General features: G+C 43.6%; 23 non-coding genes across 23 annotated transcripts; all 23 read left to right on the top strand.

Annotated features, from left to right (window-relative positions):
- The first annotated feature begins 1,760 nt into the window (after window positions 1-1,760).
- Window positions 1,761-1,832, top strand: trnah-gug. Its single transcript has one exon. It is a non-coding gene; the product is annotated as a tRNA-His (tRNA).
- Window positions 1,833-2,539: 707 nt separating this feature from the next.
- On the top strand, window positions 2,540-2,612 carry trnar-acg. Its single transcript has one exon. It is a non-coding gene; the product is annotated as a tRNA-Arg (tRNA).
- A 134-nt stretch (window positions 2,613-2,746) lies between these two features.
- trnae-uuc lies at window positions 2,747-2,818 on the top strand. The gene has a single exon. It is a non-coding gene; the product is annotated as a tRNA-Glu (tRNA).
- A 1,924-nt stretch (window positions 2,819-4,742) lies between these two features.
- Window positions 4,743-4,815, top strand: trnar-acg. Its single transcript has one exon. It is a non-coding gene; the product is annotated as a tRNA-Arg (tRNA).
- A 134-nt stretch (window positions 4,816-4,949) lies between these two features.
- On the top strand, window positions 4,950-5,021 carry trnae-uuc. The gene has a single exon. It is a non-coding gene; the product is annotated as a tRNA-Glu (tRNA).
- Window positions 5,022-5,837: 816 nt separating this feature from the next.
- On the top strand, window positions 5,838-5,910 carry trnar-acg. The gene has a single exon. It is a non-coding gene; the product is annotated as a tRNA-Arg (tRNA).
- A 135-nt stretch (window positions 5,911-6,045) lies between these two features.
- On the top strand, window positions 6,046-6,117 carry trnae-uuc. Its single transcript has one exon. It is a non-coding gene; the product is annotated as a tRNA-Glu (tRNA).
- A 1,306-nt stretch (window positions 6,118-7,423) lies between these two features.
- Window positions 7,424-7,495, top strand: trnah-gug. The gene has a single exon. It is a non-coding gene; the product is annotated as a tRNA-His (tRNA).
- Window positions 7,496-8,439: 944 nt separating this feature from the next.
- On the top strand, window positions 8,440-8,511 carry trnae-uuc. The gene has a single exon. It is a non-coding gene; the product is annotated as a tRNA-Glu (tRNA).
- Window positions 8,512-9,419: 908 nt separating this feature from the next.
- Window positions 9,420-9,492, top strand: trnar-acg. Its single transcript has one exon. It is a non-coding gene; the product is annotated as a tRNA-Arg (tRNA).
- A 341-nt stretch (window positions 9,493-9,833) lies between these two features.
- On the top strand, window positions 9,834-9,905 carry trnah-gug. Its single transcript has one exon. It is a non-coding gene; the product is annotated as a tRNA-His (tRNA).
- A 713-nt stretch (window positions 9,906-10,618) lies between these two features.
- Window positions 10,619-10,689, top strand: trnae-uuc. The gene has a single exon. It is a non-coding gene; the product is annotated as a tRNA-Glu (tRNA).
- Window positions 10,690-11,596: 907 nt separating this feature from the next.
- Window positions 11,597-11,669, top strand: trnar-acg. Its single transcript has one exon. It is a non-coding gene; the product is annotated as a tRNA-Arg (tRNA).
- A 347-nt stretch (window positions 11,670-12,016) lies between these two features.
- On the top strand, window positions 12,017-12,088 carry trnah-gug. The gene has a single exon. It is a non-coding gene; the product is annotated as a tRNA-His (tRNA).
- A 738-nt stretch (window positions 12,089-12,826) lies between these two features.
- Window positions 12,827-12,899, top strand: trnar-acg. Its single transcript has one exon. It is a non-coding gene; the product is annotated as a tRNA-Arg (tRNA).
- A 134-nt stretch (window positions 12,900-13,033) lies between these two features.
- trnak-uuu lies at window positions 13,034-13,105 on the top strand. Its single transcript has one exon. It is a non-coding gene; the product is annotated as a tRNA-Lys (tRNA).
- Window positions 13,106-14,015: 910 nt separating this feature from the next.
- trnar-acg lies at window positions 14,016-14,088 on the top strand. The gene has a single exon. It is a non-coding gene; the product is annotated as a tRNA-Arg (tRNA).
- A 345-nt stretch (window positions 14,089-14,433) lies between these two features.
- trnah-gug lies at window positions 14,434-14,505 on the top strand. Its single transcript has one exon. It is a non-coding gene; the product is annotated as a tRNA-His (tRNA).
- Window positions 14,506-15,245: 740 nt separating this feature from the next.
- On the top strand, window positions 15,246-15,318 carry trnar-acg. The gene has a single exon. It is a non-coding gene; the product is annotated as a tRNA-Arg (tRNA).
- Window positions 15,319-16,440: 1,122 nt separating this feature from the next.
- Window positions 16,441-16,513, top strand: trnar-acg. The gene has a single exon. It is a non-coding gene; the product is annotated as a tRNA-Arg (tRNA).
- Window positions 16,514-16,861: 348 nt separating this feature from the next.
- Window positions 16,862-16,933, top strand: trnah-gug. Its single transcript has one exon. It is a non-coding gene; the product is annotated as a tRNA-His (tRNA).
- A 738-nt stretch (window positions 16,934-17,671) lies between these two features.
- On the top strand, window positions 17,672-17,744 carry trnar-acg. The gene has a single exon. It is a non-coding gene; the product is annotated as a tRNA-Arg (tRNA).
- Window positions 17,745-17,878: 134 nt separating this feature from the next.
- Window positions 17,879-17,950, top strand: trnae-uuc. The gene has a single exon. It is a non-coding gene; the product is annotated as a tRNA-Glu (tRNA).
- Window positions 17,951-25,486: the final 7,536 nt, after the last annotated feature.

Raw genomic sequence — 25,486 nt, 5'->3', positions numbered from 1 at the left:
TACCTTCACAAAGTGTGTGGATGCGGCTCTGTTTCCCCTGAGACTTCAACTATATTGATGATTGGTTAATATTGCTGACATGAAGGTGCTGGGGTTTCGGCTGAAGTCAAAGAAGAGTGTGCTTTTTCCATTACAGAGAACCACTTATCTAGGCGTCATATGGGATTCGACCCTTATGCGTGTGCAGCTTTAAACCCCTGCCTGTATTGCATCCATTCTTACAGCTGTCGGTAGGGAAGACGGGCAGAGAAGGAGCAGTCACTTACTAGACGGGCTTATGGCAGCAGCGTCCAGTGTGATCCCACTTGGCACATGAGACCCCTTCAGTGGTGGCTCGGGATCCAATTGTTCTCACGGAAGGGCGATCCCCTCCATACTATCAAGGTATGGAGAGACCTATCTCATGGCCCTGTGTTGGGAGTTTCCTATCATCGCATCGCATAATGTCATAGCATAATGCTTTCGATGGATGCATCCCTAATGGGTGGGGAACAGTCATGAGACTGCGCCCACGCCCACTGTACAGGCTGGCACGCCAGATCCTCCTGTGGGCCCAAAGGAAGCTACACTCCTTGGGAGCAGCGTACATCCTGGGCCACCTTAACAAAGCAGCAGACACCCTATCAAGACAGAGGTTGAGACCCAGGGAATGGCGGCACCATCCTCATGTGGTGAAGCAAATTTGGAGAAACTCTGCAAGGCTCAGGTGGACCTGTTCACGTTTCGAGGGACATCGCACTGTACCCTCTGGTTCTAACTAACTCCTCCAGCTCCACTACAGCTCCATTCCTGTATGCCTATCACCCTTTAGGCTGCTTACGGGAGTTTTGGAGAGAGTTCGCTGTGCAGATTATACCCCTAGATGACTCTCTGGATTAGGATGCCAGCCAAACACAGTAAATTGAAAGCAAATAAAAACATCATAGAGTAGTGGCTAATAGAACGACCCATGGACACAGCATCCCAACCTTGAATTTAGGCGGATTTTTTTGCTGTGCTTTTGAATTCTTTGTTTGGTTGTGGCTCGCGTCCAGTGGCACGTATCATAAAGGGCATCAAATTGAGTGCGTTTCTCATTCAGGCAGCTCCAGCTTGGGCCAGTGGCACAATGCATAATGCATCTGACCAGAGATCAGAAGATTCCAGGCTTTAATCGTGGCTGGCTCTGCTCTTTTTGACCTAATCCAACCTTATGCACAGTGCCACATTTTGGCACACTGAGATCAAAGGAAATGTTTCAATGGATCCAAAGTTGGGCCTCATCTGACACAGCCCTTTGTAAGCAGGTTTTGACGTCTGTTTCCCATATGGTCTAGCGGTTAGGATTCCTGGTTTTCACCCATGCATTTCACCCACCCATGGATAACGCGTCTGACTACGGATCAGAAGATTCTAGGTTCGACTCCTGGCTGGCTCGGCTCCTTTTGACCTGAGTCAACTTGATGCACAATGCCATTGATGAACTTACAGGAAAAAGCAAAGTGGTGTGTTTCTACGGATCCAAAGTTGGCCCTCATCTGACACAGCACTTGGTATATGAATCATGGCATGGTTCTATCAATATGACACGCTTAGTTTGACCGCGTTTTTTGCATCGCTCGTTAGTTGACTTTCACAAAGCTTAAATCTGTACACCATTGTGATGGGTACCAGAAGGAAAGAAGAATGAGCCGAACGGCTCCCAGTGTAGCCCCTGCCCTCATCCAGTAGTTTAAATTCCAGGGCAAACATGCTTTTCCCTGCGCCTGCAAGCGTCTACTGCCGTGATCGTATAGTGGTTAGTACTCTGTGTTGTGACCGCAGCAACCCCGGTTTGAATCCGGGTCACGGCATTGCCTTTACACACGTTGCTTTTACTGGTCATGCCATTGCTTGAACTAAAGCTGAAAATGGTTTTCACGGTGGCCAGTGGGAAAACCAAATGATGCGGTGTTTTGTCACACCATGATTCCGTGTTGGATACAACGCTTCATCCGAGAGGATATCCGGCGTTGTACCTGCCGTCACAACGGTGGAGGCGCTTTGAGGTTGAGTCCACATAGCCAAAATACGAACCAGTACCCACCTTCCCGAATGATCGCGCCATTTCTCAAGTTACTAGGAGGACGTGCATCAAGACTCTGTTCTGTTCTTTGACCTAGACGGTGAAAGCATTTCAAACAGATGTCTGAACATCTGACTTTAAACAAATTTCCTCTCAACAGAATGTTTGTTTTTTTGATAGAATACCTGCTACCTGACATACTGAGGGAGTAAATAGGAACATTTTATTGATAGATCAATGCTCACTAGATCAAAGCACCACTAGATGACTCTCTGGATTAGGATGCCTGCCAAACACAGTAAAATGAATGGAAATAAAAACATCATAGAGTAGTGGCTAATAGAACAACCTATGGACACAGCATCCCAAACTTGAATTCAGGCGAATTTTTTGCTGTGCTTTTGAATTCTTAATTTGGTTGTGGCTCGTGTCCAGTGGCTCGTTTCATGAAGGGAATCAAAATGAGTACGTTTCTCATTCAAGCAGCTCCAGCTTGGGCCAGTGGCGCAATGGATAACGCATCTGACTACGGATCAGAAGATTCCAGGTTCGACTCATGGCTGGCTCTGCTCTTCTTGACCTCATCCAACCTTATGCACAATGGCACATTTTGACACACTGAGATCAAAGGGTGTCTTTTGATGGATCCACAGTTGGGCCTCATCTGACACAGCCCTTTGTGAGCAGGTTTTGACGTCTGTTTCCCATATGGTCTAGCGGTTAGGATTCCTGGTTTTCACCCAGGCGGCCCGGGTTCGACTCCCGGTATGGGAAACCCTCTTCTTGCAAGATTCCACGGTGGATATAACGCTTCATTCGAGACTATTTTCCGGCATTGTAGCAGCCGTCACAACGGCGGAGGCGCTGTGAGCTTGAGTCCACGTAGCCAAAAAAACTAACCACCTTCCCAAATGGTCCTTCCATTTCAACCATTCAATGTTTCTCCCTTCTGCCATCTCAGCGAGTTTTTCCTTGCCACAGTTGCCACCGGCTTGCTCATAAGGGACAAAGTTCTAATCATAAAGAACATTCATATTCGTTTTTTATCACCGCATTATCTGTGTTAAGTTGCTTTGAGACAATGTTCATGGGTAAAGGTGCTATACAATATAAATAAATTGAATTGAATTGAACCACTTTTTAGGATACCAGGAGGACATGCATCAAGACTCTGTTCGGTTCTAGCACCTAGTCGGTGGAAGCATTCCAACGAGATGTCTGCACATCTTACTCAAGCAAACTTTTTAAAATGCTTAAATACCAATTTCTTTCTGAAATACCTAAATTTGACTTTTGCATTAAGAAAAATAGTCAGTGATAATATCTGACCAAATTTCCTCCCAATAGATTATTTTTTTTTTTTTTGGAATACCGGGTGCCTGACCTAATGGAGTAGTAAATAGAAAAATGTAATTGATAGATACATCAAAGCACCACTATATGACTCTTTCTGGATTAGGATGCCTGCTAAACACCGTAAAATGAACGCAAATATAAACATCATAGAGTAGTAGCTAATAGAAGGGCCTATGGACACAGCATCCCAAACTTGAATTCAGGTGAATTTTGTGCAGTGCTTTTGAATTCTTAATTTGGTCATGGCAAAGTGGTGTGTTTCTACGGATCCAAAGTTGGCCCTCATCTGACACAGCACATGGTATATGAATCATGGCATGGTTCTATCAATATGACACGCTTAGTTTGACCTTGACCGCGTTTTTTGCATCGCTCGTTAGTTGACTTTCACAAAGCTTAAATCTGTACACCATTGTGATGGGTACCAGAAGGAATGAAGAATGAGCCGAACGGCTCCCAGTGTGGCCCCTGCCCTCATCCAGTAGTTTAAATTCCAGGGCAAACATGCTTTTCCCGCACCATAGCGTCTACTGCCGTGATCGTATAGTGGTTAGTACTCTGCGTTGTGGCCGCAGCAACCCCGGTTCGAATCCCGATCACGGCATGTCCTTTACACAATTTGCTTTTACTGGTCATGCCATTGCTTGAACTACTCTATTGCAAAAGTTGTTTGCTGTTCCGCTTAAAGCTGAAAATGGTTTTCACGGTGGCCAGTGGGAAAACCAAATGATGCGGTGTTTTGTCACACCATGATTCCGTGTTGGATACCACGCTTCATCCGAGAGGATATCCGGCGTTGTACCTGCCGTCCACAACGGTGGAGGCGCTTTGAGGTTGAGTCCACATAGCCAAAATACGAACCAGTACCCACCTTCCCGAATGATCGCACCATTTCTCAAGTTACTAGGAGGACGTGCATCAAGACTCTGTTCTGTTCTTTGACCTAGACGGTGAAAGCATTTCAAACAGATGTCTGAACATCTGACTTTAAACAAATTTCCTCTCAACAGAATGTTTGTTTTTTTGATAGAATACCTGCTACCTGACATACTGAGGGAGTAAATAGGAACATTTTATTGATAGATCAATGCTCACTAGATCAAAGCACCACTAGATGACTCTCTGGATTAGGATGCCTGCAAACACAGTAAAATGAATGGAAATAAAAACATCATAGAGTAGTGGCTAATAGAACAACCTATGGACACAGCATCCCAAACTTGAATTCAGGTGATTTTTGCTGTGCTTTTGAATTCTTAATTTGGTTGTGGCTCGTGTCCAGTGGCTTGTTTCATGAAGAGAATCAAAATGAGTACGTTTCTCATTCAAGCAGCTCCAGCTTGGGCCAGTGGCGCAATGGATAACGCATCTGACTACGGATCAGAAGATTCCAGGTTCGACTCCTGGCTGGCTCTGCTCTTCTTGACCTCATCCAACCTTATGCACAATGGCACATTTTGACACACTGAGATCAAAGGGTGTCTTTTGATGGATCCACAGTTGGGCCTCATCTGACACAGCCCTTTGTGAGCAGGTTTTGACGTCTGTTTCCCATATGGTCTAGCGGTTAGGATTCCTGGTTTTCACCCAGGCGGCCCGGGTTCGACTCCCGGTATGGGAAACCCTCTTCTTGCAAGATTCCACGGTGGATATAACGCTTCATTCGAGACTATTTTCCGGCATTGTAGCAGCCGTCACAACGGCGGAGGCGCTGTGAGCTTGAGTCCACGTAGCCAAAAAAACTAACCACCTTCCCAAATGGTCCTTCCATTTCAACCTCTCAATGTTTCTCCCTTCTGCCATCTCAGCGAGTTTTTCCTTGCCACAGTTGCCACCGGCTTGCTCATAAGGGACAAAGTTCTAATCATAAAGAACATTCATATTCGTTTTTTATCACCGCATTATCTGTGTTAAGTTGCTTTGAGACAATGTTCATGGGTAAAGGTGCTATACAATATAAATAAATTGAATTGAATTGAACCACTTCTCAGGTTACCAGGAGGACATGCATCAAGACTCTGTTCTGTTCTTTGACCTAGACGGTGAAAGCATTTCAAACAGATGTCTGAACATCTGACTTTAAACAAATTTCCTCTCAACAGAATGTTTGTTTTTTTGATAGAATACCTGCTACCTGACATACTGAGGGAGTAAATAGGAACATTTTATTGATAGATCAATGCTCACTAGATCAAAGCACCACTATATGACTCTCTGGATTAGGATGCCTGCTGAACACCGTAAAATGAACGCAAATATAAACATCATAGAGTAGTGGCTAATAGAACAACCTATGGACACAGCATCCCAAACTTGAATCCAGGTGAATTTTGTGCAGTGCTTTTGAATTCTTAATTTGGTTGTGGCTCGTGTCCAGTGGCTCGTTTCATGAAGGGAATCAAAATGAGTACGTTTCTCATTCAAGCAGCTCCAGCTTGGGCCAGTGGCGCAATGGATAACGCATCTGACTACGGATCAGAAGATTCCAGGTTCGACTCCTGGCTGGCTCGGCTCCTTTTGACCTGAGTCAACTTGATGCACAATGCCATTGATGAACTTACAGGAGAGCAAAGTGGTGTGTTTCACGGATCCAAAGTTGGCCCTCATCTGACACAGCCCTTTGTGAGCAGGTTTTGACGTTTGTTTCCCATATGGTCTAGCGGTTAGGATTCCTGGTTTTCACCCAGGCAGCCCGGGTTCGACTCCCGGTATGGGAAACCCTCTTCTTGCAAGATTCCACGGTGGATATAACGCTTCATTCGAGACTATTTTCCGGCATTGTAGCAGCCGTCACAACGGCGGAGGCGCTGTGAGCTTGAGTCCACGTAGCCAAAAAAACTAACCACCTTCCCAAATGGTCCTTCCATTTCAACCTCTCAATGTTTCTCCCTTCTGCCATCTCAGCGAGTTTTTCCTTGCCACAGTTGCCACCGGCTTGCTCATAAGGGACAAAGTTCTAATCATAAAGAACATTCATATTCGTTTTTTATCACCGCATTATCTGTGTTAAGTTGCTTTGAGACAATGTTCATGGGTAAAGGTGCTATACAATATAAATAAATTGAATTGAATTGAACCACTTCTCAGGTTACCAGGAGGACATGCATCAAGACTCTGTTCTGTTCTAGCACCTAGTCGGTGGAAGCATTCCAACGAGATGTCTGCACATCTTACTCAAGCAAACTTTTTAAAATGCTTAAATACCAATTTCTTTCTGAAATACCTAAATTTGACTTTTGTATTGAGAAAAATAGTCAGTGATAATATCTGACCAAATTTCCTCCCAATAGATTATTTTTTTTTTTTGGAATACCGGGTGCCTGACCTAATGGAGTAGTAAATAGAAAATGTAATTGATAGATACATCAAAGCACCACTAGATGACTCTCTGGATTAGGATGCCTGCTGAACACCGTAAAATGAACGCAAATATAAACATCATAGAGTAGTGGCTAATAGAACAACCTATGGACACAGCATCCCAAACTTGAATTCAGGTGAATTTTGTGCAGTGCTTTTGAATTCTTAATTTGGTTGTGGCTCGTGTCCAGTGGCTCGTTTCATGAAGGAATCAAAATGAGTACGTTTCTCATTCAAGCAGCTCCAGCTTGGGCCAGTGGCGCAATGGATAACGCATCTGACTACGGATCAGAAGATTCCAGGTTCGACTCTGGCTGGCTCGGCTCTTTTGACCTGAGTCAACTTGATGCACAATGCCATTGATGAACTTACAGGAGAGCAAAGTGGTGTGTTTCACGGATCCAAAGTTGGCCTCATCTGACACAGCACTTGGTATATGAATCATGGCATGGTTCTATCAATATGACACGCTTAGTTTGACCTTGACCGTTTTTGCATCGCTCGTTAGTTGACTTTCACAAAGCTTAAATCTGTACACCATTGTGATGGGTACCAGAAGGAAAGAAGAATGAGCCGAACGGCTCCCAGTGTGGCCCCTGCCCTCATCCAGTAGTTTAAATTCCAGGGCAAACATGCTTTTCCCCGCACCCGCAAGCGTCTACTGCCGTGATCGTATAGTGGTTAGTACTCTGCGTTGTGGCCGCAGCAACCCCGGTTCGAATCCGGGTCACGGCATGTCCTTTACACAATTTGCTTTTACTGGTCATGCCATTGCTTGAACTACTCTATTGCAAAAGTTGTTTGCTGTTCCGCTTAAAGCTGAAAATGGTTTTCACGGTGGCCAGTGGGAAAACCAAATGATGCGGTGTTTTGTCACACCATGATTCCGTGTTGGATACCACGCTTCATCCGAGAGGATATCCCGGCGTTGTACCTGCCGTCACAACGGTGGAGGCGCTTTGAGGTTGAGTCCACATAGCCAAAATACGAACCAGTACCCACCTTCCCGAATGATCGCACCATTTCTCAAGTTACTAGGAGGACGTGCATCAAGACTCTGTTCTGTTCTTTGACCTAGACGGTGAAAGCATTTCAAACAGATGTCTGAACATCTGACTTTAAACAAATTTCCTCTCAACAGAATGTTTGTTTTTTTGATAGAATACCTGCTACCTGACATACTGAGGAGTAAATAGGAACATTTTATTGATAGATCAATGCTCACTAGATCAAAGCACCACTAGATGACTCTCTGGATTAGGATGCCTGCAAACACAGTAAAATGAATGGAAATAAAAACATCATAGAGTAGTGGCTAATAGAACAACCTATGGACACAGCATCCCAAACTTGAATTCAGGCGAATTTTTTGCTGTGCTTTTGAATTCTTAATTTGGTTGTGGCTCGTGTCCAGTGGCTCGTTTCATGAAGGGAATCAAAATGAGTACATTTCTCATTCAAGCAGCTCCAGCTTGGGCCAGTGGCGCAATGGATAACGATCTGACTACGGATCAGAAGATTCCAGGTTCGACTCCTGGCTGGCTCTGCTCTTCTTGACCTCATCCAACCTTATGCACAATGGCACATTTTGACACACTGAGATCAAAGGGTGTCTTTGATGGATCCACAGTTGGGCCTCATCTGACACAGCCCTTTGTGAGCAGGTTTTGACGTCTGTTTCCCATATGGTCTAGCGGTTAGGATTCCTGGTTTTCACCCAGGCGGCCCGGGTTCGACTCCCGGTATGGGAAACCCTCTTCTTGCAAGATTCCACGGTGGATATAACGCTCATTCGAGACTATTTTCCGGCATTGTAGCAGCCGTCACAACGGCGGAGGCGCTGTGAGCTTGAGTCCACGTAGCCAAAAAAACTAACCACCTTCCCAAATGGTCCTTCCATTTCAACCTCTCAATGTTTCTCCCTTCTGCCATCTCAGCGAGTTTTTCCTTGCCACAGTTGCCACCGCTTGCTCATAAGGGACAAAGTTCTAATCATAAAGAACATTCATATTCGTTTTTTATCACCGCATTATCTGTGTTAAGTTGCTTTGAAACAATGTTCATGGGTAAAGGTGCTATACAATATAAATAAATTGAATTGAATTGAACCACTTCTCAGGTTACCAGGAGGACATGCATCAAGACTCTGTTCTGTTCTAGCACCTAGTCGGTGGAAGCATTCCAACGAGATGTCTGCACATCTTACTCAAGCAAACTTTTTAAAATGCTTAAATACCAATTTCTTTCTGAAATACCTAAATTTGACTTTTGTATTGAGAAAAATAGTCAGTGATAATATCTGACCAAATTTCCTCCCAATAGATTATTTTTTTTTTTTTGGAATACCGGGTGCCTGACCTAATGGAGTAGTAAATAGAAAAATGTAATTGATAGATACATCAAAGCACCACTATATGACTCTTTCTGGATTAGGATGCCTGCTGAACACCGTAAAATGAACGCAAATATAAACATCATAGAGTAGTAGCTAATAGAAGGGCCTATGGACACAGCATCCCAAACTTGAATTTAGGTGAATTTTGTGCAGTGCTTTTGAATTCTTAATTTGGTCATGGCTCGCGACCAGTGGCGCATCTCGTGATGAGCATAAAAATTAACGAGTCGTTGCCTGAATGAGCTCATTCAGGTAGCTCAGCTTGGGCCAGTGGCGCAATGGATAACGCGTCTGACTACGGATCAGAAGATTCCAGGTTCGACTCCTGGCTGGCTCGGCTCTTTTGACCTGAGTCAACTTGATGCACAATGCCATTGATGAACTTACAGGAGAGCAAAGTGGTGTGTTTCACGGATCCAAAGTTGGCCCTCATCTGACACAGCACTTGGTATATGAATCATGGCATGATTCTATCAATATGACACGCTTAGTTTGACCTTGACCTTGTTTTTTGCATCGCTCGTTAGTTGACTTTCACAAAGCTTAAATCTGTACACCATTGTGATGGGTACCAGAAGGAAAGAAGAATGAGCGAACGGCTCCCAGTGTGGCCCCTGCCCTCATCCAGTAGTTTAAATTCCAGGGCAAACATGCTTTTCCCGCACCATAGCGTCTACTGCCGTGATCGTATAGTGGTTAGTACTCTGCGTTGTGGCCGCAGCAACCCCGGTTCGAATCCGGGTCACGGCATGTCCTTTACACAATTTGCTTTTACTGGTCATGCCATTGCTTGAACTACTCTATTGCAAAAGTTGTTTGCTGTTCCGCTTAAAGCTGAAAATGGTTTTCACGGTGGCCAGTGGAAAACCAAATGATGCGTGTTTTGTCACACCATGATTCCGTGTTGGATACCACGCTTCATCCGAGAGGATATCCGGCGTTGTACCTGCCGTCCACAACGGTGGAGGCGCTTTGAGGTTGAGTCCACATAGCCAAAATACGATCCAGTACCCACCTTCCGAATGATCGCACCATTTCTCAAGTTACTAGGAGGACGTGCATCAAGACTCTGTTCTGTTCTTTGACCTAGACGGTGAAAGCATTTCAAACAGATGTCTGAACATCTGACTTTAAACAAATTTCCTCTCAACAGAATGTTTGTTTTTGATAGAATACCTGCTACCTGACATCTGAAGTAAATAGGCTTGAATTTCATGAAGGAATCAAAATGAGTAGCTCATTCAAGCAGCTCCAGCTTGGGCCAGTGGCGCAATGGATAACGATCTGACTACGGATCAGAAGATTCCAGGTTCGACTCTGGCTGGCTCTGCTCTTCTTGACCTCATCCAACCTTATGCACAATGGCACATTTTGACACACTGAGATCAAAGGGTGTCTTTTGATGGATCCACAGTTGGGCCTCATCTGACACAGCCCTTTGTGAGCAGGTTTTGACGTCTGTTTCCCATATGGTCTAGCGGTTAGATTCCTGGTTTTCACCCAGGCGGCCCGGGTTCGACTCCCGGTATGGGAATCCCTCTTCTTGCAAGATTCCACGGTGGATATAACGCTTCATTCGAGACTATTTTCCGGCATTGTAGCAGCCGTCACAACGGCGGAGGCGCTGTGAGCTTGAGTCCACGTAGCCAAAAAAACTAACCACCTTCCCAAATGGTCCTTCCATTTCAACCTCTCAATGTTTCTCCTTCTGCCATCTCAGCGAGTTTTCCTTGCCACAGTTGCCACCGCTTGCTCATAAGGGACAAAGTTCTAATCATAAAGAACATTCATATTCGTTTTTTATCACCGCATTATCTGTGTTAAGTTGCTTTGAGACAATGTTCATGGGTAAAGGTGCTATACAATATAAATAAATTGAATTGAATTGAACCACTTCTCAGGTTACCAGGAGGACATGCATCAAGACTCTGTTCTGTTCTAGCACCTAGTCGGTGGAAGCATTCCAACGAGATGTCTGCACATCTTACTCAAGCAAACTTTTTAAAATGCTTAAATACCAATTTCTTTCTGAAATACCTAAATTTGACTTTTGTATTGAGAAAAATAGTCAGTGATAATATCTGACCAAATTTCCTCCCAATAGATTATTTTTTTTTGGAATACCGGGTGCCTGACCTAATGGAGTAGTAAATAGAAAAATGTAATTGATAGATATATCAAAGCACCACTATATGACTCTTTCTGGATTAGGATGCCTGCTAAACACCGTAAAATGAACGCAAATATAAACATCATAGAGTAGTAGCTAATAGAAGGGCCTATGGACACAGCATCCCAAACTTGAATCCAGGTGAATTTTGTGCAGTGCTTTTGAATTCTTAATTTGGTCATGGCTCGCGACCATTGGCGCATCTCGTGATGAGCATAACAATTAACGAGTCGTTGCCTGAATGAGTCTCTCATTCAGGCGACGTGAGCTTGGGCCAGTGGCGCAATGGATAACGCGTCTGACTACGGATCAGAAGATTCTAGGTTCGACTCCTGGCTGGCTCGGCTCCTTTTGACCTGAGTCAACTTGATGCACAATGCCATTGATGAACTTACAGGGAGAGCAAAGTGGTGTGTTTCTACGGATCCAAAGTTGGCCCTCATCTGACACAGCACTTGGTATATGAATCATGGCATGGTTCTATCAATATGACACGCTTAGTTTGACCTTGACCGCGTTTTTTGCATCGCTCGTTAGTTGACTTTCACAAAGCTTAAATCTGTACACCATTGTGATGGGTACCAGAAGGAAAGAAGAATGAGCCGAACGGCTCCCAGTGTGGCCCCTGCCCTCATCCAGTAGTTTAAATTCCAGGGCAAACATGCTTTTCCCGCACCCGCAAGCGTCTACTGCCGTGATCGTATAGTGGTTAGTACTCTGCGTTGTGGCCGCAGCAACCCCGGTTCGAATCCGGGTCACGGCATGTCCTTTACACAATTTGCTTTTACTGGTCATGCCATTGCTTGAACTACTCTATTGCAAAAGTTGTTTGCTGTTCCGCTTAAAGCTGAAAATGGTTTTCACGGTGGCCAGTGGGAAAACCAAATGATGCGGTGTTTTGTCACACCATGATTCCGTGTTGGATACCACGCTTCATCCGAGAGGATATCCCGGCGTTGTACCTGCCGTCACAACGGTGGAGGCGCTTTGAGGTTGAGTCCACATAGCCAAAATACGAACCAGTACCCACCTTCCCGAATGATCGCACCATTTCTCAAGTTACTAGGAGGACGTGCATCAAGACTCTGTTCTGTTCTTTGACCTAGACGGTGAAAGCATTTCAAACAGATGTCTGAACATCTGACTTTAAACAAATTTCCTCTCAACAGAATGTTTGTTTTTTTGATAGAATACCTGCTACCTGACATACTGAGGGAGTAAATAGGAACATTTTATTGATAGATCAATGCTCACTAGATCAAAGCACCACTAGATGACTCTCTGGATTAGGATGCCTGCCAAACACAGTAAAATGAATGGAAATAAAAACATCATAGAGTAGTGGCTAATAGAACCTATGGACACAGCATCCCAAACTTGAATTCAGGCGAATTTTTTGCTGTGCTTTTGAATTCTTAATTTGGTTGTGGCTCGTGTCCAGTGGCTCGTTTCATGAAGGGAATCAAAATGAGTACGTTTCTCATTCAAGCAGCTCCAGCTTGGGCCACTGGCGCAATGGATAACGCATCTGACTACGGATCAGAAGATTCCAGGTTCGACTCCTGGCTGGCTCTGCTCTTCTTGACCTCAGCCAACCTTATGCACAATGGCACATTTTGACACACTGAGATCAAAGGGTGTCTTTTGATGGATCCACAGTTGGGCCTCATCTGACACAGCCCTTTGTGAGCAGGTTTTGACGCCTGTTTCCCATATGGTCTAGCGGTTATAATTCCTGGTTTTTACCCAGGAGGCCCGGGTTCGACTCCCGGTATGGGAAACCCTCTTCTTGCAAGATTCCACGGTGGATATAACGCTTCATTCGAGACTATTTTCCGGCATTGTAGCAGCCGTCACAACGGCGGAGGCGCTGTGAGCTTGAGTCCACGTAGCCAAAAAAACTAACCACCTTCCCAAATGGTCCTTCCATTTCAACCTCTCAATGTTTCTCCCTTCTGCCATCTCAGCGAGTTTTCCTTGCCACAGTTGCCACCGCTTGCTCATAAGGGACAAAGTTCTAATCATAAAGAACATTCATATTCATTTTTTATCACCGCATTATCTGTGTTAAGTTGCTTTGAGACAATGTTCATGGGTAAAGGTGCTATACAATATAAATAAATTGAATTGAATTGAACCACTTCTCAGGTTACCAGGAGGACATGCTTCAAGACTCTGTTCTGTTCTAGCACCTAGTCGGTGGAAGCATTCCAACGAGATGTCTGCACATCTTACTCAAGCAAACTTTTTAAAATGCTTAAATACCAATTTCTTTCTGAAATACCTAAATTTGACTTTTGCATTAAGAAAAATAGTCAGTGATAATATCTGACCAAATTTCCTCCCAATAGATTTTTTTTTTTTTTGGAATACCGGGTGCCTGACCTAATGGAGTAGTAAATAGAAAAATGTAATTGATAGATATATCAAAGCACCACTATATGACTCTTTCTGGATTAGGATGCCTGCTAAACACCGTAAAATGAACGCAAATATAAACATCATAGAGTAGTAGCTAATAGAAGGGCCTATGGACACAGCATCCCAAACTTGAATCCAGGTGAATTTTGTGCAGTGCTTTTGAATTCTTAATTTGGTCATGGCTCGCGACCATTGGCGCATCTCGTGATGAGCATAAAAATTAACGAGTCGTTGCCTGAATGAGTCTCTCATTCAGGCGACGTGAGCTTGGGCCAGTGGCGCAATGGATAACGCATCTGACTACGGATCAGAAGATTCTAGGTTCGACTCCTGGCTGGCTCGGCTCTTTTGACCTGAGTCAACTTGATGCACAATGCCATTGATGAACTTACAGGAGAGCAAAGTGGTGTGTTTCACGGATCCAAAGTTGGCCCTCATCTGACACAGCACTTGGTATATGAATCATGGCATGGTTCTATCAATATGACACGCTTAGTTTGACCTTGACCGTGTTTTTTGCATCGCTCGTTAGTTGACTTTCACAAAGCTTAAATCTGTACACCATTGTGATGGGTACCAGAAGGAAAGAAGAATGAGCCGAACGGCTCCCAGTGTGGCCCCTGCCCTCATCCAGTAGTTTAAATTCCAGGGCAAACATGCTTTTCCCCGCACCCGCAAGCGTCTACTGCCGTGATCGTATAGTGGTTAGTACTCTGCGTTGTGGCCGCAGCAACCCCGGTTCGAATCCGGGTCACGGCATGTCCTTTACACAATTTGCTTTTACTGGTCATGCCATTGCTTGAACTACTCTATTGCAAAAGTTGTTTGCTGTTCCGCTTAAAGCTGAAAATGGTTTTCACGGTGGCCAGTGGGAAAACCAAATGATGCGGTGTTTTGTCACACCATGATTCCGTGTTGGATACCACGCTTCATCCGAGAGGATATCCCGGCGTTGTACCTGCCGTCACAACGGTGGAGGCGCTTTGAGGTTGAGTCCACATAGCCAAAATACGAACCAGTACCCACCTTCCCGAATGATCGCACCATTTCTCAAGTTACTAGGAGGACGTGCATCAAGACTCTGTTCTGTTCTTTGACCTAGACGGTGAAAGCATTTCAAACAGATGTCTGAACATCTGACTTTAAACAAATTTCCTCTCAACAGAATGTTTGTTTTTTTGATAGAATACCTGCTACCTGACATACTGAGGGAGTAAATAGGAACATTTTATTGATAGATCAATGCTCACTAGATCAAAGCACCACTAGATGACTCTCTGGATTAGGATGCCTGCCAAACACAGTAAAATGAATGGAAATAAAAACATCATAGAGTAGTGGCTAATAGAACAACCTATGGACACAGCATCCCAAACTTGAATTCAGGCGAATTTTTTGCTGTGCTTTTGAATTCTTAATTTGGTTGTGGCTCGTGTCCAGTGGCTCGTTTCATGAAGGAATCAAAATGAGTACGTTTCTCATTCAAGCAGCTCCAGCTTGGGCCAGTGGCGCAATGGATAACGCATCTGACTACGGATCAGAAGATTCCAGGTTCGACTCCTGGCTGGCTCTGCTCTTCTTGACCTCAGCCAACCTTATGCACAATGGCACATTTTGACACACTGAGATCAAAGGGTGTCTTTTGATGGATCCACAGTTGGGCCTCATCTGACACAGCCCTTTGTGAGCATGTTTTGACGTCTGTTTCCCATATGGTCTAGCGGTTAGGATTCCTGGTTTTCACCCAGGCGGCCCGGGTTCGACTCGGTATGGGAATCCTCTTCTTGCAAGATTCCACGGTGGATATAACGCTCATTCGAGACTATTTTCCGGCATTGTAGCAGCCGTCACAACGGCGGAGGCGCTGTGAGCTTGAGTCCACGTAGCCAAAAAAACTAACCACCTTCCCAAATGGTCCTTCCATTTCAACCTTTCAATGTTTCTCCCTTCTGCCATCTCAGCGAGTTTTTCCTTGCCACAGTTGCCACCGGCTTGCTCATAAGGGACAAAGTTCTAATCATAAAGAACATTCATATTCGTTTTTTATCACCGCATTATCTGTGTTAAGTTGCTTTGAGACAATGTTCATGGGTAAAGGTGCTATACAATATAAATAAATTGAATTGAATTGAACCACTTCTCAGGTTACCAGGAGGACATGCATCAAGACTCTGTTCTGTTCTAGCACCTAGTCGGTGGAAGCATTCCAACGAGATGTCTGCACATCTTACTCAAGCAAACTTTTTAAAATGCTTAAATACCAATTTCTTTCTGAAATACCTAAATTTGACTTTTGTATTGAGAAAAATAGTCAGTGATAATATCTGACCAAATTTCCTCTCAACAGAATGTTTGTTTTTGATAGAATACCTGCTACCTGACATACTGAGGGAGTAAATAGGAACATTTTATTGATAGATCAATGCTCACTAGATCAAAGCACCACTAGATGACTCTCTGGATTAGGATACCTGCCAAACACAGTAAAATGAATGGAAATAAAAACATCATAGAGTAGTGGCTAATAGAACAACCTATGGACACAGCATCCCAAACTTGAATCCAGGTGAATTTTGTGCAGTGCTTTTGAATTCTTAATTTGGTCATGGCTCGCGACCATTGGCGCATCTCGTGATGAGCATAAAAATTAACGAGTCGTTGCCTGAATGAGTCTCATTCAGGCGACGTGAGCTTGGGCCAGTGGCGCAATGGATAACGCGTCTGACTACGGATCAGAAGATTCTAGGTTCGACTCCTGGCTGGCTCGGCTCCTTTTGACCTGAGTCAACTTGATGCACAATGCCATTGATGAACTTACAGGGAGAGCAAAGTGGTGTGTTTCTACGGATCCAAAGTTGGCCCTCATCTGACACAGCACTTGGTATATGAATCATGGCATGGTTCTATCAATATGACACGCTTAGTTTGACCTTGACCGCGTTTTTTGCATCGCTCGTTAGTTGACTTTCACAAAGCTTAAATCTGTACACCATTGTGATGGGTACCAGAAGGAAAGAAGAATGAGCCGAACGGCTCCCAGTGTGGCCCCTGCCCTCATCCAGTAGTTTAAATTCCAGGGCAAACATGCTTTTCCCCGCACCCGCAAGCGTCTACTGCCGTGATCGTATAGTGGTTAGTACTCTGCGTTGTGGCCGCAGCAACCCCGGTTCGAATCCGGGTCACGGCATGTCCTTTACACAATTTGCTTTTACTGGTCATGCCATTGCTTGAACTACTCTATTGCAAAAGTTGTTTGCTGTTCCGCTTAAAGCTGAAAATGGTTTTCACGGTGGCCAGTGGGAAAACCAAATGATGCGTGTTTTGTCACACCATGATTCCGTGTTGGATACCACGCTTCATCCGAGAGGATATCCGGCGTTGTACCTGCCGTCCACAACGGTGGAGGCGCTTTGAGGTTGAGTCCACATAGCCAAAATACGAACCAGTACCCACCTTCCCGAATGATCGCACCATTTCTCAAGTTACTAGGAGGACGTGCATCAAGACACTGTTCTGTTCTTTGACCTAGAAGGTGAAAGCATTTCAAACAGATGTCTGAACATCTGACTTTAAACAAATTTCCCCTCAACAGAATGTTTGTTTTTTTGATAGAATACCTGCTACCTGACATACTGAGGGAGTAAATAGGAACATTTTATTGATAGATCAATGCTCACTAGATCAAAGCACCACTAGATGACTCTCTGGATTAGGATGCCTGCCAAACACAGTAAAATGAATGGAAATAAAAACATCATAGAGTAGTGGCTAATAGAACAACCTATGGACACAGCATCCCAAACTTGAATTCAGGCGAATTTTTTGCTGTGCTTTTGAATTCTTAATTTGGTTGTGGCTCGTGTCCAGTGGCTCGTTCATGAAGGAATCAAAATAAGTACGTTTCTCATTCAAGCAGCTCTAGCTTGGGCCAGTGGCGCAATGGATAACGCATCTGACTACGGATCAGAAGATTCCAGGTTTGACTCCTGGCTGGCTCTGCTCTTCTTGACCTCATCCAACCTTATGCACAATGGCACATTTTGACACACTGAGATCAAAGGGTGTCTTTTGATGGCTCCACAGTTGGGCCTCATCTGACACAGCCCTTGGTGAGCAGGTTTTGAAGTCAGTTTCCCATATGGTCTAGCGGCTAGGATTCCTGGTTTTCACCCAGGCGGCCCGGGTTCGACTCCCGGTATAGGAAACCCTCTTCTTGCAAGATTCCACGGTGGATATAACGCTTCATTCGAGACTATTTTCCGGCATTGTAGCAGCCGTCACAACGGCGGAGGCGCTGTGAGCTTGAGTCCACGTAGCCAAAAAAACTAACCACCTTCCCAAATGGTCCTTCCATTTCAACCTCTCAATGTTTCTCCCTTCTGCCATCTCAGCGAGTTTTTCCTTGCCACAGTTGCCACCGGCTTGCTCATAAGGGACAAAGTTCTAATCATAAAGAACATTCATATTCGTTTTTTATCACCGCATTATCTGTGTTAAGCTGCTTTGAGACAATGTTCATGGGTAAAGGTGCTATACAATATAAATAAATTGAATTGAATTGAACCACTTCTCAGGTTACCAGGAGGACATGCATCAAGACTCTGTTCTGTTCTAGCACCTAGTCGGTGGAAGCATTCCAACGAGATGTCTGCACATCTTACTCAAGCAAACTTTTAAAAATGCTTAAATACCAATTTCTGAAATACCTAAATTTGAATTTTGCATTAACAAAAATAGTCAGTGATAATATCTGACCAAATTTCCTCCCAACAGATTTTTTTTTTTTTTGGAATACCGGGTGCCTGACCTAATGGAGTAGTAAATAGAAAAATGTAATTGATAGATACATCAAAGGACCACTATATGACTCTTTCTGGATTAGGATGCCTGCCAAACACAGTAAAATGAATGCAAATATAAACATCATAGAGTAGTGGCTAACAGAACAACCTATGGACACAGCATCCCAAACTTGAATTCAGGCGAATTTTTTGCTGTGCTTTTGAATTCTTAATTTGGTCGTGGCTCGTGTCCAGTGGCTTGTTTCATGAAGGGAATCGAAATGAGTACGTTTCTCATTCAGTCAACGTGAGCTTGGGCCTTCTTCTTGCTGGATTCTTCTTGCAAGATTCCTTGGCGGATATCACGCTTCATTCGAAACTAATATCCCGGCATTGTAGCAGCCGTCACAAGGGCGGAGGCGGAGTCCACTTAGACACCTCATTTTTGTTTGTAGTGTTTTTGTTCTTGTCTTTATTTCTATCAGTGTTTGGTACTATTTGTTTAACTTCATCTTACCAGCAGCTTTTGCTGTTTGGAAGGATTTTGAGTTGATACACTCAGTGTCTATTGGATGATTTCGCTATCAATGGGACCAATTGTGAGGTCACAAGACTGCAAAATAGAGTCTATGTGGTCTCCTCCATGCATCCCCCTGTCTACAATGCTGCCAATGAAATTGTAAACAAATTGGAAGGATGGGGAGTTTTCCCAATAGCTAAAATAAAAAGGATAGTGTATCCGGGCACCAACATCGAGGATGGGAAGGGACGAGGTTTAAGAAGTTGCCCCTCTCCCATACAGTACAAAAATGGAAACGGCAAAAGGCCCACAGTACTTTTGGGTTATGCACAGCCATCAAGTAAAGACCTGCCGGCTGTGCATGAGCGCGGATCACGTGGTGAAGGATTGCCCAGATTTCAAGTGCTTCAAGTGTTAGGAGAGAGAGCACTTTCCGAGGGACTGCCATGCAATCTGTCTTTAAATAAGTGTGAGTGTTTGATGGGAAAAGAGGAGGAGGAGGATGCACAGCGGGTGGATGGGCAGTTGCATGAACGAGACTTTAAAAAAAAATTCAAATTCAAATTTTATTCATCACATACACATACATACAGGGTACGACATGCAGTGAAATGCTTTATACGACGGTCCGGCATGAGGGGAATAGAATGGGGAAAAAGAAAAGAAGCAGATAAATAAAGTATAAAAACTATATAAAATAAAATATAAGAATATAAGAAGTAAGATATAAAGGATATATAAAGATATGTATGTGAAAAGAGAAAAATGTATATACAAAAAAATTCTTATGGCAGTAAACAGTGAAACAGTAAACAATGTGTAACACCATGTAAACAATAGACAATTTTAGTGGTGGGTTGTCCATAAAGTGTCCGTGTGCAGTATGGTGTGGTGTAAGGGTCCGTAAGTGTCCGTGTTTGGTATGGTGTGTTGTAAAGTGTCCATAAAGTGTCCGTGTGCGGTATGGTGTGGTGTAAAGTGTCCATAAAGTGTTCGTGTGCGGTATGGTGTGGTATAAATAAATAAATATAAAGTGCACTTTGCTGTGCAAGTCCAGAGTTTAAAGTGTCGTGGTGCGAAAGGTGAGATATGTACAGAGAAGAAGTGTGATGATGGAGAGAGTGGACCAGCTTTTAGATCCTGGGTGTTTCCTGGTTTAAACTCCGAATGGCCTGCAGGAAGAAGCTCCTCCTCATTCTCTCTGTGTTCGCTTTCAGGGAGCAGAAGCATTTCCCTGAACGCAACAAAGAAAAGAGTCCATTGTTGGGATGGCTGAGGTCCTTCACAATCTTCCTGGCTCTGGTCCTGCACCGTGTGCTGTAGATGTCCTGCAGGTCAGGGAGCTCGGTGTGGATGGTACGTTCAACTGAACGCACCACCCTCTGAAGGGCTCGCCTGTCCTGCATGGTGCTGTTCCCAAACCAGGAAGTGATGCTACCCGTCAGGACGCTTTAAATGGTGCAGGTGTAGAAAGTCTTAAGCACCTGAGAGGGTAGCTTAAAGTCCCTTAAGCGTCTCAGATGGTACAGACGCTGCCGGGCCTTCTTCACCAGGGTGTTAGTGTGACAGGACCAAGACAGATCCTGTGTTATGTGAACACCCAAGTACCGGAAACTGTCCACTCTTTCCACTGGAGTCCCGCAGATGTTTAGCGGTTGGTATGACCGCTCCCGCTTTGTGCTGAAGTCCACGATTAACTCCTTAGTCTTGCTGACGTTCAGGAGAAGGTTGTTCTCCTGGCACCATCTCTCCAGGTTTTTAACCTCCTGTAGGTAGGCCGTCTCGTCGTTGTTGTTGATCAGGCCCACCACAACAGTGTCGTCAGCAAACTTAATGATGGTGGTGGAGTTGGAAGTGGCCACACAGTCATATGTGTACAGCGAGTACAGCAGGGGGCTCAGAACACAACCCTGGGGAGCTCCAGTGCTGAGGGTGAGGGTGGATGAGGTGTGTTTTCCCACCTGTACGGCTTGTGGTCTGTCTGTCAGGAAGTTGGAGATCCATTGACTCAGTAGAGCGGTTCTGACGGTACGCAAACTGTAATGGGTCCAGTGTGTCTGGTAGTGATGCAGTGATGAAGCCTCTGACCAGTCTCTCGAAGCACTTCATCACTACTGAGGTCAAAGCTACAGGGCGGTAGTCATTGAGGCAGGCGGGCTTGGGTTTCTTCGGGACAGGAACAATGGTGGACTGTTTAAAACATAAGGGGACAACAGACTGTTCCAGGGAGAGGTTGAATATCTCAGTGTACACCGGTGCTAGCTGGTCAGCGCAGGCTTTCAGAACCCGACCTGTGATGCCATCTGGTCCTGCTGCCTTCCTGGTATTCACTCTCTTGAATGCCCTCCTCACGTCATGCTCTGAGATGGTGAACGTGTTTACCTCTCCAGCTCTCTCGGCGTGCACGCTGGTTGTGCCGCTAGCGCCGCTAGCGTGGTTAGCTGCAGCCTCGAAACGAGCGTAAAAGGTGTTTAGCTCGTCTGCCAGAGAAGCATCCACATTCACCATTCTAGAAGATGGTGTTTTATAGTCCGTTATTGTCCTTAGTCCCTGCCACAGGCTGAAATGAATTTAATGTTGACACTGGTTAGCCTTTTGTAAAAACGAACTACACCCCGCACGTTTTTTTGTGATTTTGTAAGCGATCTTTGTGTTTGCAATGTTGGAGAATATAATAAAGGTTTGTTTTGAGAATGGACGGTGGTTTGTATTGTATACTGGTAAATCTCTGCTGTTAGTTGGTGCACATATGCCTTTTGTTGTTAGCAAACGTATGTACATTTTTATAGCATGCCTTTGTCAAACAAATCGCGGCAACGCTGTTGTGTAAAAAACCTCCAAAAACATGTGCATGTACATTCTCAATTATTAACGCACATCATGTACATAAAGAAATTTCAAGCACGTTGATATATTGCCGCCATATTGGTTTTCGTTTATCTCGATCATCGGTTATCTCAACGCTTTTTGGCGTCCCCTAGGCCGGGGACATAACCACTGTTATAAAGACTGAAAACAGATTTGACTCTCTAAAAGCTATGCTTCTTGCTTCTAAGAATTTTAACTTTTAATGCCAGGGGACTTACAGAAATAAGACAATTTTAGAAAATAAAGGAAATGTGCAAAGCTGAAGATATTATTTTGTTACATGATACTAACTGAAGGGAAGGCCACATGATAGGAATAAAGAAAAGGTGGAAAGGAGAGGAGTTTTATAAACATGGGGATGATAGGATGGGCAGAGGGGTAGCATTTTTAATAAGGAAAAACAATTGCGTAACATGTAAAACAATATTTAACATTAAAGAAGGGAAATGTATGGCTGTAGAAATGGAGTATGAGGGGAAAGTGGTAGTGGTGGTAAATGTTTACACGCAAATGAAAGAAAACAAAAAGAATGAGTATTTAGGTGCCTTAAGAGCTTTTTAAGAAATTGTTATGATAGGTGATTTTAATACCATTTTCAGTAAATTCGAAATGGGTGAGGGAATGTTTTTTAAAACTGATAAAGGAAGAAAAGAGTTGAAGTTATTAATGGAAGAAAACAACATGATTGATATATGGAAAGAAAGAAATGAAAGCATAAAGGAATATTCAAGAAGGCAATTGGTAGGGAATTTTATGTGCAAAACAAGAATTTATTTTATTTTATGTACAAAGAACATTGAATGTTTTATCGGTAATATTAAGTTCAATATTGGAGACTCATAGTGAACATACTTTACACTAAATTAAAGCATTATGACTTAACCTGTATACTTAAATGTTCTGATTTCTTTGTATGAATTCAATATTTGGCTTAATGGCTACATCTGGTGGAAATTTTGTGTCAATAGCCCACTTAGAAATCCCCTTACTGATAAAAATGCTGATGTGTCAAATACTAATTTTCTCTGCTGTATATATAATGTGAGTACACCCCTCACATTTTAACAACCATTTTAGTATCTTCTCAAGGGTCAATACTATAGAAATAAAACTTTTATAAAATAAATATTTTATAGCAGTATATAGAGTAGTGCAGCTTGTAAAGCAGTACAGATTTACTGTCCTCTGGAAATAACTCAACATACAGACATTATTGTCTAAATAGCTGGCAACAAATGTGAGTACACCCAAATGTGAAAGTCCAAAATATGTCCAAGGTGTCAATATTATGTTTGAGCATCATTGTTGTCTAGTACTGCCTCCTGAGCATGGAATTTATCAGAGCTGCATAGGTTGTTGCTTGGATCCTTTTTCACTCCTCCATAATGACATTATGAAGCTGCTGAATGTTAGACACATGGCACTTCTCCACCTTTGGCTTGAGGAACTGCACAGGTGCCCAAGGGTTCAGGTCTGGAGATATACTTGGGCACTCCATCACCTTCACCTTCAGCAAGGCAGATGTCTTCCTGCCCAGTTTCTGAGGGAGGGCATCATGTTCTGCTTCAGAATGTCACAGAGCATGTTGAAATCCATGTTTCCCTCAGTGAACTGCAGCCCCCAAGTACAGTGAAAGAGTGGAAATTCGGTTGGACCAGATGACATACCAGTAGAAGCATTGAGATGTTTAGGAGAGATGGCAGTGGAGTTTTTAACCAGATTGTTTAACAGCATTCTGGAAGGTGAGAGGATGCCTGAGGAATGGAGAAGGAGTGTGCTGGTACCGGTTTTTAAGAATAAGGAAGATGTGCAGACCTGCAGTAACTACAGGAGAATAAAGTTAATCAATCACAGCAGGTTTTAAGATCTCAAAGGAGCGTGAAGGATTGTAGTGTGTTAGAAGACTGGATAGACACATGGAGATAAACCATTTAGTGTTTTGTAAGTAAGTATCCGTAGTTTGTAGTTTATTCAAAACTTAACAGGAAGCCAGTGTAGGGATGAGAAGATTGGGGTTATATGGTGATATTTTCTCAACCTTGTGAGACTCTGACTGCTGCATTCTGAACTAACTGAAGCTTGTTTATTAATGACGCAGGACATCCACCTAGTAATGCATTACAGTAGTCCAGTCTGGAGGTCATGAACACATGGACGAGCTTCTCTGCATCAGATATAGACAACATGTTTCTTATCTTAGAAATATTTCTAAGGTGGAAGAAGACTAGTTTTTGTAATATGGTTGGTATGATTTTTAAAAGACAAGTTGCTCTAAAATAACTCCCAGGTCTTTTACTGTTGAACTAGTGGTTACAGAACATCCGTCTAAATGCAGGTTGAGATGCTGGAGCTTATATAGTTGGGATATATAGTTGGGTATGGGTGTGCTGGTACCGACCTTTAAGAATAAGGGAGATTTGCAGACCTGCAGTATCTACAGAGGAAAAAAGTTTGATCAGTGAAGTTATGGGAAAGAGTAGTAAACAGGTGGAGAAGACCCTGGAGAGGTGGAGGTATGTGCTGGAGAGAAGGGGAATGAAAGTCAGTAGGAGTAAGACAGAGTACATGTGTGTGAATGAGAGGGAGGGCAGTGGAGGGGTGCAGTTGCAGGGAGAAGAGGTGGAAAGGTGGAGGAGTTCAGGTACCTGGGGTCAACAGTGTAAAGTAATGGAGAGTGTGTTAGAGAAGTGAAGAAAAGAGTGCAGGCAGGGTGGAGTGGGTGGAGAAGAGTGATAGCAGGAGTGATTTGTGATAGAAGAGTATCTGTGAGAGTGAAAAGGAAAGTTTATAGGACTGTGGTGAGACCTGAGATGTTGTATGGATTAGAGACAGTGGCATTGAGTAAAAGACAGGAGGTGGAGCTGAAGGTAGCAGAGCTGAAGATGTTGAGATGTTCGTTGGGAGTGACGACGATGGACAGGATTAGATATTAGTTTATTAGAGGGACAGCGCATGTAGGACGTTTTGGAGACAAGGTGAGGAAGGTGAGATTGAGATGGTTTGGACATGTGCCGAGGAGGGATATGGGGTAGGAGAATGCTATGGATGGAGCCACCAGGAAGGAGGAAAAGAGGAAGAACAAGAAGACGGTTTATGGATGTGGTGAGAGAAGACATGCAGGTGGTTTGGGTGAAAGAGGCAGATGTAGAGGACAGGGGGGTGTGGAGAGGAATGATCCGCTGTGGAGACAACTAATGGGAGAAGCCGAAAGAAGAAGAAGAAGAAGAAGAAGAAGAAGAAGAAGCTCTCTTGAAAATCGATTCACCAAAAATAAACATAAATTTGCATAATGCATTTATATTTTCCATGCCCATGTTAATTAGAGTATTAAAACTTGAAAAGTATCAATTCAAGGTACATTTAAAGCAGATAAAAATGTGCGATCAAATTGCGACTAATTATTTTACTCAAGATAATCACTGCGATTCAATATTTCAATATAATATCAATTGACAGCCTTTTATATATATATATATATATATATATATATATATATATATATATATATATATATATATATATATATATAAGGCTGTCATTTAAAGCATCAAGCATTTAAAACTATAGCAGC

This window comes from Silurus meridionalis, chromosome 23 (assembly GCF_014805685.1).
Source record: "Silurus meridionalis isolate SWU-2019-XX chromosome 23, ASM1480568v1, whole genome shotgun sequence".
NCBI lineage: Eukaryota > Metazoa > Chordata > Actinopteri > Siluriformes > Siluridae > Silurus > Silurus meridionalis.
The sequence above is the reverse complement of the archived record's forward strand: the minus strand, read 5'-3'. Positions and strand labels throughout refer to the sequence as shown.